This window comes from Grammomys surdaster, unplaced genomic scaffold (assembly GCF_004785775.1).
Source record: "Grammomys surdaster isolate TR1022 unplaced genomic scaffold, NIH_TR_1.0 126121, whole genome shotgun sequence".
Taxonomy (NCBI): domain Eukaryota; kingdom Metazoa; phylum Chordata; class Mammalia; order Rodentia; family Muridae; genus Grammomys; species Grammomys surdaster.
Genome location: NW_021620929.1, coordinates 5,204,011 through 5,214,441, shown reverse-complemented (window position 1 = coordinate 5,214,441; position 10,431 = coordinate 5,204,011).

Below are 10,431 nucleotides of genomic sequence, written 5' to 3'. Positions count from 1 at the left end.
GAGGTTAAAGGCTCACACCACCACCCAGCAAGCGCTCACACCTTGGTCCATAGTAGGCAGACAGGAAGTAGGTGTTAAGAATGAGAATTCTGGCAAGACCACAAGTCTTTTTTAGACCTCAGTGCCCGCCCATAGTGACACACCTCCTAATCTTTCCCTTACAGTTCTGTCAACTGGGAATCAAGTATTTAGATGAGCCTATCTCATTTCATATCATAAGTCTCATTTAAACCACCATAGTTTCAGACTTCACTTTTTATATCTGTGATGGTATCTGTCTTTGTTAGTATTGATATTGCCATTGTTTTAGGGTACCACAAACCATGTTCATGTAAGATAACACTCGGTCTGTTCTGATGGCCCCGCTAACAGACTAGCTTGTTACAGGATATTTGATCACACTCTGAACCCCAAGATTGTGTTACTAGAAAAACCTGTTTTTAGTTGTGTGGCTCAGCCCTAGTACAAAGCTTTAATCCAAGAACTTTTGCTTGGATATTGCAAACATTAAAGTCAAGCACAGGTCAAGAGGTGGAACAAGCATCCAGTTGACAGGAAGTGAGCATAGGATTAATAAAAAAAGACCACAGAGAGTAAGGGAGTCAGGAGGACTGACAGACACCTAGGAAGTAGAAGGGAGGGACACTCTGTTTGAAAGGGGGTTTTTGAGAGGGACAGTCCTTCTGGGATGTCAGCTGAGGAGTAAAGTCAGCTGGGTGCTCTCTGCCTCTGTGGGAACTCTCTCAGACCTCACAATTCCTAAAAACCAGTATTAACATTAGGATACTTAACAGTCCATAGTGATCTTTACTTACTCAAATGAAAGGAAGAGTCACATGTCTCACACTTGAAACCATCAGCTAGAAATGTTTACACTCGGTGGTGAGAAGGTTCATTCCAAATACCCATGCTTGAAATGCACAGAAGTTCTTGGAAATTAGCGCTAGTTCCGTTGAACACAGAAATGGAAAGGAAGCACAAGGGCTTCAAACCAGCCATACCAAGCCCAAGCTCACTACGGAGCAGGGCCTAACTCCCTTAATTCCGAGAAGGAAGCTACAGAAGAAAGGTGCGATTGAAGTTACAAAACAGCCAACCCCAGAGTGTGAGGTGAGGGCTTCTGTGTGCAGTGCAGACTGTTGCTGAAACAGTCAGCTGGGTAAACCACACAGCGCCTCTGCTGGAGATGAGGTTTCATGTAGCCAAGGGTGGCCCTGAACTGCCAGTCTTGCCTCCACCTCCCAATTTCTGTGGTAACCTTTCACTACCATGCCCAGCCACGCTCGAGTACACGGAGTAGCCTTAGGTGGGGAAACCCTGCTAATTAAGGTAGCAGTCTACCATGACTGGATAGCTCCTCTGAGCTTGGTGCAAAATGGAGGACCCCCTTATCAGCAGGGCTTCTCCTTGTCTGACCATGTCTGGGGAGCCCAACCTCCTCACCCCCTACCTGGGGAAGATCAAGTAGTCCTTGGCAAACCTACAAGTTCAACTTTCCCTTTCCCAGATAAGAATCTGCCCAGCAAGTACCTGGGATTCCTCAAATGCCTCCATTCAAATGAGGCGTGCACAGCTTTAAACTCTAGCCAATGATTTTACAATCGTTCCTTTCCATTCCCCAAGGTAGCCCTTGTCCACCCTGAATAAAGAGTATGCATACATACAAGTTCACCCCAAATAAGGTACTCCCACAAGCTAAGATCGTCTGAGAGCTGTTTCATTAAAATCCTCAGAGAAGGTCTTCCCCACCAACACCACCCACCCCAGTCAGACAGGATCCTGCAGACCCCACCCACTCCAGACTCAGTGTCATCCTTCCAGCCTGGCATGCAAGGGCACCTGGACACCATGAGGGAAAAAATGTCACTTGCAGAACCTCAGCTGGCTCCCAACACGCATACCACATCCTTAGGGACTGGAGAGATGGCCCAGCAGTTCAGCCTTGACTGCTCTTGCAGAGGTCTGGGGCTTGATTGCCAGCACCCACAGGGCAGCTCACAACTGGCTATACCTCTAGTCTCAGAGCATCTGATAGCCTCTCTTGGCCTCCATGGGCATCAAGGTCACAGACACAAGCAGGCAAAACATTCATGTAAAGAAAAAAAAATAACCTTGGTGTTCCACAGCAGAAGAAAAGTCAGCCATGTCCTCAAAAGGCAGACTAACTCTTGTATGGGGTAACATGGCCGGAAACTTTAAGTTTAACCCATTGTTCATTTACCATTCTAAAAACCCAAGGGCCTCTTTGTACTGAGTAAAAGGAGTGGGGCAGCCTAGATACAGCACACTTGTTTACAGCGCAGGTTGCTGGATATTTTAAGCTCAGCATGTAGACCTACCACTCAGGAAAAATGACTGCTTTCAGTCAATATTAATGCTCGCTGACAATGCACTTGCTCATTCAAGTCTTACTGAAAGTGAAGAGGTCATCTCAGAGCCTTTGGAAAATTCCACCAGGCCCCCTCCCTTCCCAAAAGGGAGAAGTCCTTAGAGCACATAGGCACCACTCCCCTCTGGAAGGGAGAGGTTGAATTACATCCCTCAGGAAGACCACATGGAGGAGGGGGGGCGGGGAGGGGTGACCATTGGCCACCTTATCTATAAGGGAAGCCCCAGAGCAGTAGACACATTCCTCAGGGCGACCAACCAGTTTAAAAGTCACACTGGTCTAACAATCATATCGTGCCTAGTTGCTGTTTTTCTATTCTGCTCCTGGAAACTGTGCAGACCAAGCTGCCCAGGGGTCACCTCTCCTTTTGGATGTAGGACAAACCCAACATGCTGGAACGATAAACTCCTCTTGCTTTTGCATCGATCTCCGTCTCTGGGTGATTCACTCAGGGGGTCCTAGTACCTTACAAAGGTACATAACAGTAAGGTTTTGTTATTCATTCATTCATTCCTGTATGCTGGGATCAAACAGTGCTGTTTTGACTTCCACATCTTAGTGATTTCCCTAATACATCTTGGGTAAAGTCAGCTGGAAACCTAGGAAGGATTTGATGTTCTGGATGAATGTCATCAAGGATGTGGTTCACAGCGGTCAGAAACAACAGTTACTGAGAGGTACAAGACATGAGCAGGGAGCGCCGGCCACAGGACTAGTAGGGAAACCAGACAGAAGAATCAGAGCCTGAGTGATCACACTTTAACGCTGAGCAGTTACTGTTTAAGAATAGTTTTGTGATAGAATCTGCCTGCTGCTGAGAACACTGGGCAGCAGTCAAGGAAGCCTTGACTACCGTTTTGAAGGAAGTTCTGCTGCAGGTAAAATTCTGCTACACAGCATCGCATGCTCCAGCAGAATTGTGTGTGGAGCAGCTACCTGGCCTCTTTCAGAGACAGTACTCTCATGTGACTGTTTGCATTTTTAGCAAGATAGTATTTTTCATGAGGTTGTTCTGTTAGACATTCTGCTATTTCATATCTACTAAACTGCAGTGTAGTGCAAGCATAACTTTTTTTAAAGATTTATTTATTTAATCCCAGCACTTGGGAGGCAGAGACAGGAGGATTTCTGAGTTCGAGGCCAGCCTGGTCTACAGAGTGAGTTCCAGGACAGCCAGGGCTACACAGAGAAACCCTGTCTCGAAAAACAAAACAAAAAAAAAAGAGATTTATTTATTTATTTTATGTATATAAGCACACTGTCGCTGTCTTCAGACACATCAAAGAGGACATTGTATCCCATTACAGATGATTGTGAGCCACCATGTTGGTTGCTGAGAATCAAACTCAAGAGCTCTGGAAGAGCAGTCAGTACTCTTAACCACTGAGCCATCTCTCCAGCCCCAAATGTAACTTTTTAAATGCACTGAGAACCCAGCAATGTGCTGTCTGTATTGTAATGTTTTGGTTTTTGCAACAGGGTCTCCCTGTGTAGCCCTGGCTGACCTGGAACTCACTATGTAGTCCAAACTGGCCTAGAACTCAGAAATCCACTTGCCTCTGCCTCACAAATGCTGAGATTAATGGCAGGTACCACCATGCCTGGCTTTAAAAAAAAATCTAAGAAACTCCAAGATTTTATCATTACATGTAAACAGACCAGTAAGTACTTAAGACTCAGTATTAACATAACTAAATCTATATTGATGGGCATACAGATTATACAGATAGCAAATAGTGACAAAGGGACTGGGAGACACCACTGTACACGGGAGCAAGTGTTTTATATACGACTGAAAGTGATGTTAATACACATAATATCCTGGGCTAAAACTGTGTGTACAAATAACCTGTTTAACACATTGAAAATAAAAGGAAATTCACATGTGAGTGAAGTGTAGGGTATAGAGTATTAAAAATCAAACAAGTTGTCTCCCTACAACATGTTGGGGCCCAGGAATCGCCTCACAAACTACATGAACACCAATGTCAGTCAGGGACAGTTTATTGAGCATATGCCCCAGGACTGATCAGTCAGTCTATATTTAGAAACTAAACCTTGATATTGAGTTAAGACCGTACAGGGTTTTTAAGCCTAATATTCACAAACATCTGTGCCAAGTTATTCTATCAATCAAGGTTTAGGGATAAAGAGATTTCCTTAGGAACATGCCCTGTTGTACATCTATCCTTTATTCATTGGTATTTCAACTACGGCAGGGGACTGGACTGGTCTAACATTCATGTCTTAACTTGTCTACCAGGATGTTGGTTAGCCAAGTACCTGTCTCTCTCTGTCAAGCAGGATGTCAGTTCTAGAGAAGGGCTTGGGAACTTAAACTTACTCAAACCTACTCAAAATAAAAGCCTTATTTTAAATAGATGCAGGTCTCTCTCTCATGTTGAGGTTTATGACTGTTAGTATTCTGTCTAAACTCCACCTCCACAGTTACCTGGCAACAGCCAAGTAGGCCTGGCCCACTATAAAAGGGGCTGCCTGCCCCCTCCTCTCTCTCTTGATCTCTTGCTTCTCCCTGTGCCCTTGCCCCTCCCCCTTCCCTTCCTCCTCTCTCCACATGGTCATGGCCAGCCTCTACTTCTCTACTTCTCTACTTCTCTACTTCTCTACTTCTCTACTTCTCTACTTCTCTACTTCTCTTCTCTTCTCTCTCTCTCTCTCTCTCTCTCTCTCTCTCTGCCTCTCTCTCTCTCTCTCTCTGCCTCTCTCTGCCTCTCTCTGCCTCTCTCTGCCTCTCTCTGCCTCTACTACCCTCCTGGCTGCCCCTCCTCTGTCATTTGCGGTGGCTACAGCCACTTAGTTCAGCCGGTTTGCCTGAAGCAGTGGGTCTGGAACCCTGCTTGCTTCCTTCCCCTCTGTGTTCCTTAGCTCTGCTCTGGGTCTACTCCTTGGGTCCTTGACACAGACCCTCTCTGAGACTTGCTTCCCTATGTGTGCAACCACCCATGCAAAGGGCTTGGCTGGCCACGCACGGGAGGGAGGCTCTCTCTCCCTCTCTGCCGGGGACCTATAAATTGAGTGCTAGTGGTGCTGTCAGACATGATACAGAACATGCTTGCTTCCCTCTCCCCCACCCCCCACTTCAGACTCTAGCTGCCAGAGGCACTGGGCAGTGACTTCAGGCCGCTAGTAGGAAGTCCAACTCTGCCGCAGACCTGACCTGACCCATGGCACCTATGCCCTCAGCTGCGGGCCCATAGCACAACCCCGGGCCATGACTTGTGGCCCACAGCCCTGATCCACCAGCCTTACGATCCTGAGCCACTGCTGCCACCTTTCTTATTCTGGTCCTAGCCAAATATCTCTTTGCTAATACAAAAATGTGCTTTTCTCTACCTACACAACCCGCCAAAGTTACTTAAGACTCTTTCCTATCCTGTCTTGATAGATTTCTACTACTGCTATTAAATTCTATTCAGTTACAACCAATCCATATAGCCCTCAATCTTGTCAGAAGTCTGCTAATAATATATTTAAGATTATGGCCGACAGAATTCCCAAAGACTCTAACAGTTGACCCAAGATGGTTTCAGAAGACTTGGACACCTAGAAGATACAGCCTGGATTGTATGTAATGATAAAGTCACTAACAAATGCAGTGGACAAACTGGATGCCTTAAGTCAAATGACTTGGCTAAACCAAGGTAAATCATTTCTCATGTGACGCGCATCCATTACACAGAGAAAAAGCCCTGCGTCTTCTGCACTTGGAAGCCAAACTGACTTCGCCCAAGAGACTATGGAGACCATGGGAACTGTTGGCTAATGAACTTGTCATTTTTTAAAATAATATATGACTGGTAGATTATTGTTGACTCTTTCTCAGACTTCTGACTACATTGACAGCTAAGCTTTCACAGATATTATCTGTTACCTCATTACTTAAACTGAGTTGCCATCAATTAAATGCTTCATATTCCCTCTTCTTGCTATGACACTGTCCTAAATTATCTGAGTTCCTATAAACTTGCCTAACTCTAATAAAACATTCCACTATACGGTCCAGCAAAGGTTCACCCTGAAGACTGCTCGTGATGTTAACTCATGTGGTTATTTCTTTTGTAAACTTATAAGCTACAGGAAACCCACTCAGATCTACTCTCATGGACCAAATAGACGCCATCTACCTAAAGTTCTCACTATCTATTCCAGAGGGTGGGATCCCTCTGGGTTTCAAATGTACATCCTAGAAAAAATTTTCTTTCTCCCAAATGTACTTAATCTTATTCCTTACAACTTGTCAAGTCAAGGCACATCCAGAACAGCTCCAGAGAAGCAACCTCCAGATGCTCCATCTCCTGTCACACACACAGCTGCTTCTACTGGACCTGTTCCTTCTGACCTATCCTCAGATGGCTCCATAGACCCTGGACAGCAGGAAACAGTCAACTCTCCTAAGACAAACATCCCCCATACCCATTCTTCTAGGTTCTCCCTAGAGACACGTTGCCCCCAATGCCAGCAGGAAGTAGCCAGATATCACAATGACCATATTCCTGCTTTGCCATCACCTCTTTCTAATTTTTCTTTTTTAAAAATTAAACCAAAACGGGGGGATGTTAGTATTCTGTCTAAACTCCACCTCCACAGTTACTTAGGAATAGCCAGGTATGCTTCTCCCCACAGTTATCTGGCAACAATGCCAGGAGCAGCTTATAAAGACAAATAACATAAAAGCTTACACATAGGTGCAAGAAGTGCTGCTGGGTGGTTGGTTCAGATCCTAGTTTATTGTAATAAAGCAGTTCTACTAACTTCTACCGTGATTGGTTTCCTAGGGCATAACATAAGAGACTATGGAATCAACTTGGGCATAAGAAAAGTTTCCTTATTAGTGAAAGCACAAAATGACAGGCTAACCAGTTACATAGGCCTTAACATTAAAAAGATCAAATTGACAAGTGTTTATACAAACAAGATTTACCAAAATCAGAAATGAAAGTAGAGCTATTACCACATAAGAAGTGGGGTCTTTTAGAAATAACCTAAACAAATGTTTAATAAAAATAAAAACTACATTCTAGAACAAATAAACAAATTCTTAGAAACATAAACACTACCAAAGCAGATTCAAAAAAAAGTGATCTCACAGTAGATATACATGACAAAACATTAAAGAGTGTTCACAAAAATTCACAAAGTTTTTTGAAAGAGGAATTTCTCACAAGGAATAGGCCCAGGATCAAATGAATTCCCCGATGGTTCCCTCCAAACCTTTAGGAACTAGCCTCATGGACCAATGGCTCAATGGCAGAGGGACTGACTAATTATACATAGTGCTCAGGATTCAATCTCTAGCACATCAGCACAACACAACAACAACAACACACACACACACAATGGGGGATAAAGAGGTCACTTAACAAGTCAATTCTGAAGCCCATTAGTTCCTTGATATTAAAGCCGAAAGCATCAAAACAAAAAAAGACTATCCACTATAAATATACATCGGGAACTTCACAGAGGAGGGGCATTAAGACATAAGAGTTTAGGACAGGGAGGTGTGCTATGAAGCATTGCCTTCTGAGTATGGCATGGCTGTTGTACCATAAACACAGCAGCTGTGGAAACCCGCACGAGACCTACTTTATTCAACCATGGATGGAAGAAAGGCTCTTGAGACCCACCCCTCCCTGAGGAATACTGTCAGTTAATGAGCTGGGGTAAGGGGTGACATGCTCTGTGGTAGCATAGTCACTGGTAAGTTGCCCACGCTCGCATAAGCAATGGATTACGAAAGATAACAGCATCTCGGTGACTAGTTAGGAAGAAAGGGGGTGAACGAGACTGGGAGAGGTTAAGAATAACCTGGATGGGACATCGCGATACACTGTGTGCATATATGAAACTCGTATGTGTGTGTGTGTGTGTGTGTGTGTGTGTGTGTGTATGTGTGTATGTGTGTGTGTACCAAAAAAAAAAACTCAACAGGATAGCAACAAACTGAAAAGTTAGGCACTGTGAAAGAAAGAAATGTAGGGTCACAGAAACACAGAGATGTGAGATGGTAGCATAGACCCACACTGACAACTGTGACTTCCTCTCCAGGGCCATGGAGCCTCCCAGTGAAGCAAAAATGGTGAACAGTAGCATCTTAGCAAGGCTGCATCATGACCTCATCACACATACGGACTTAGCAACTGGTAGAAAGTTTAGTGTTCATGTCATGTATGGGCTTCCTAGTATCTATGTCATAGCTTAGCTGGAATGGCCACAGTTCAGTGAGATTCCCAGCCTCAAGGCATTCAGGCAGTGATAGCTGTTGTGACCTCCACGTGTGCACATATGCACACACACACATAATCATGGAAGGCCTCAGTAGGTTGAGAAGGACTTCTGAGGTTGAAAAGATGGGCCTTTTGGGTTACACTGGCCACCCTTTAATCCAAGCACTGGGAAGGCAGAGGCAGGAGGATCTCTGTGAGTTTGAGCTCAGCCGGGTCTACATAGTGAATTCCAGGACAGCCAGGGCTACATAGTGAGACCCTGTCTGGAGTGGTGGTGGCGATGGAGAGGGGACTAAAAGTATGAAACTTTAAGGAATATTTTAAGTGTAAGTCTTTGTGAGTTTAGATTAGGTTTCTTAATATGATATCAAAGGAAAAAAACAGATTTCATTAAAATTTAAAATTTTGTGAGTCAAAGAATATATAGCATCAAGAAAAAAGAGAAACCACACAATGGGAAGGAATATGTGTATAGCATATCTGGCAGCAATCTTTACAAATTCTGTGGCAACCCACAACCTCTGTAAGCCCAGTTCCAGGGTCTCTAATAACCTCTTCTGGTCTCCTCAAGCATTACATGCACATGGTGCACAGGCATACATGCTGGCAAACACACTCTTAAAAATAAATTCTTGGCCAGGCGGTGGTGGCGCATGCCTTTAATCCCAGCACTTGGGAGGCAGAGGCAGGTCGATTTCTGAGTTCGAGGCCAGCTTGGTCTACAGAGTGAGTTCTAGGACAGCCAGGACTATACAGAGAAACCCTGTATTGAAAAACAAAACAACAACAAAAAAATTCTTACAAAGAAACTAAAAAAAACCAAAAAAAAACAAAAAACAACAACAAAAAAAAACCATCATGCTTTAAAAAAAATTAGAAAGAGGGCTGGAGAGATGACTCAGTGGTTAGAAACACTGACTGCTCTTCCAGAGGTCCTGAGTTCAATTCCTAGCAACCACATAGTGGCTCACAACCATCTGTAATAGGATCTGATGCCCTCTTCTTGTGTGTCTAAAGACAGCTACAATGTACTCACATACATAAAATAAATACATAATTCTTGGGAAAAAAAATAGAAAGAAACCCATGAAGAGTGAATCTTGGAAAGAACAGGAACAAAGAGGCCTCACCATACAGAGAAGCTAGCCTCAGACCAGCAGTTCTCTGGTAGTGGCCATGGATGCCAAAACCATGTCCAATAGGACGTGCCAGGAAACCTAGACGATCCTACCCTAGGACAAGCCACAGCTCTCACGAACCTTAAATCCAGGCACAGATTTGGATGAGACAAGTAAGATTAGTGACAGAGAGAAATCCCATTTTGTCACAATACATCACTTGGACAGCAGAAGCAAAGCACCATCTTGAAAGAGCATCTATTGCTGGGGATGATGCCTGTAATCCTAGCACTCAGAGACAGAGGCAAGCAGATCTCTGAGCTTGAGGCCAGCCCAGTTTACTGAGCAAGTTCTAGGACAGCCAGGACTGTTTGTTTCTTTTCAAGACAGAACCCCTTTCTTGAAAAACCAAAAGAAGAAAAAAAGAAAAGGAAAGGAGAGGGGAGGAGAGGGGAGGGGAGGGGAGGAGAGGAAGACAAATAGTCCATCTACTGTGACCAGGGTTCCAGGGCATGAACCCAGAGGACTTCAGGCAGGCAGGCAGGCAGACAGACAGACAAACAGACAAGACAATCTGTGACCAGGGTTCCAGGGTGTATACCTAGAGGACTTTAGACAGGCAGGCAGGCAGACAGACAGACAGACAGACAGACCATCTACTGTGACCAGAGTTCCAGGG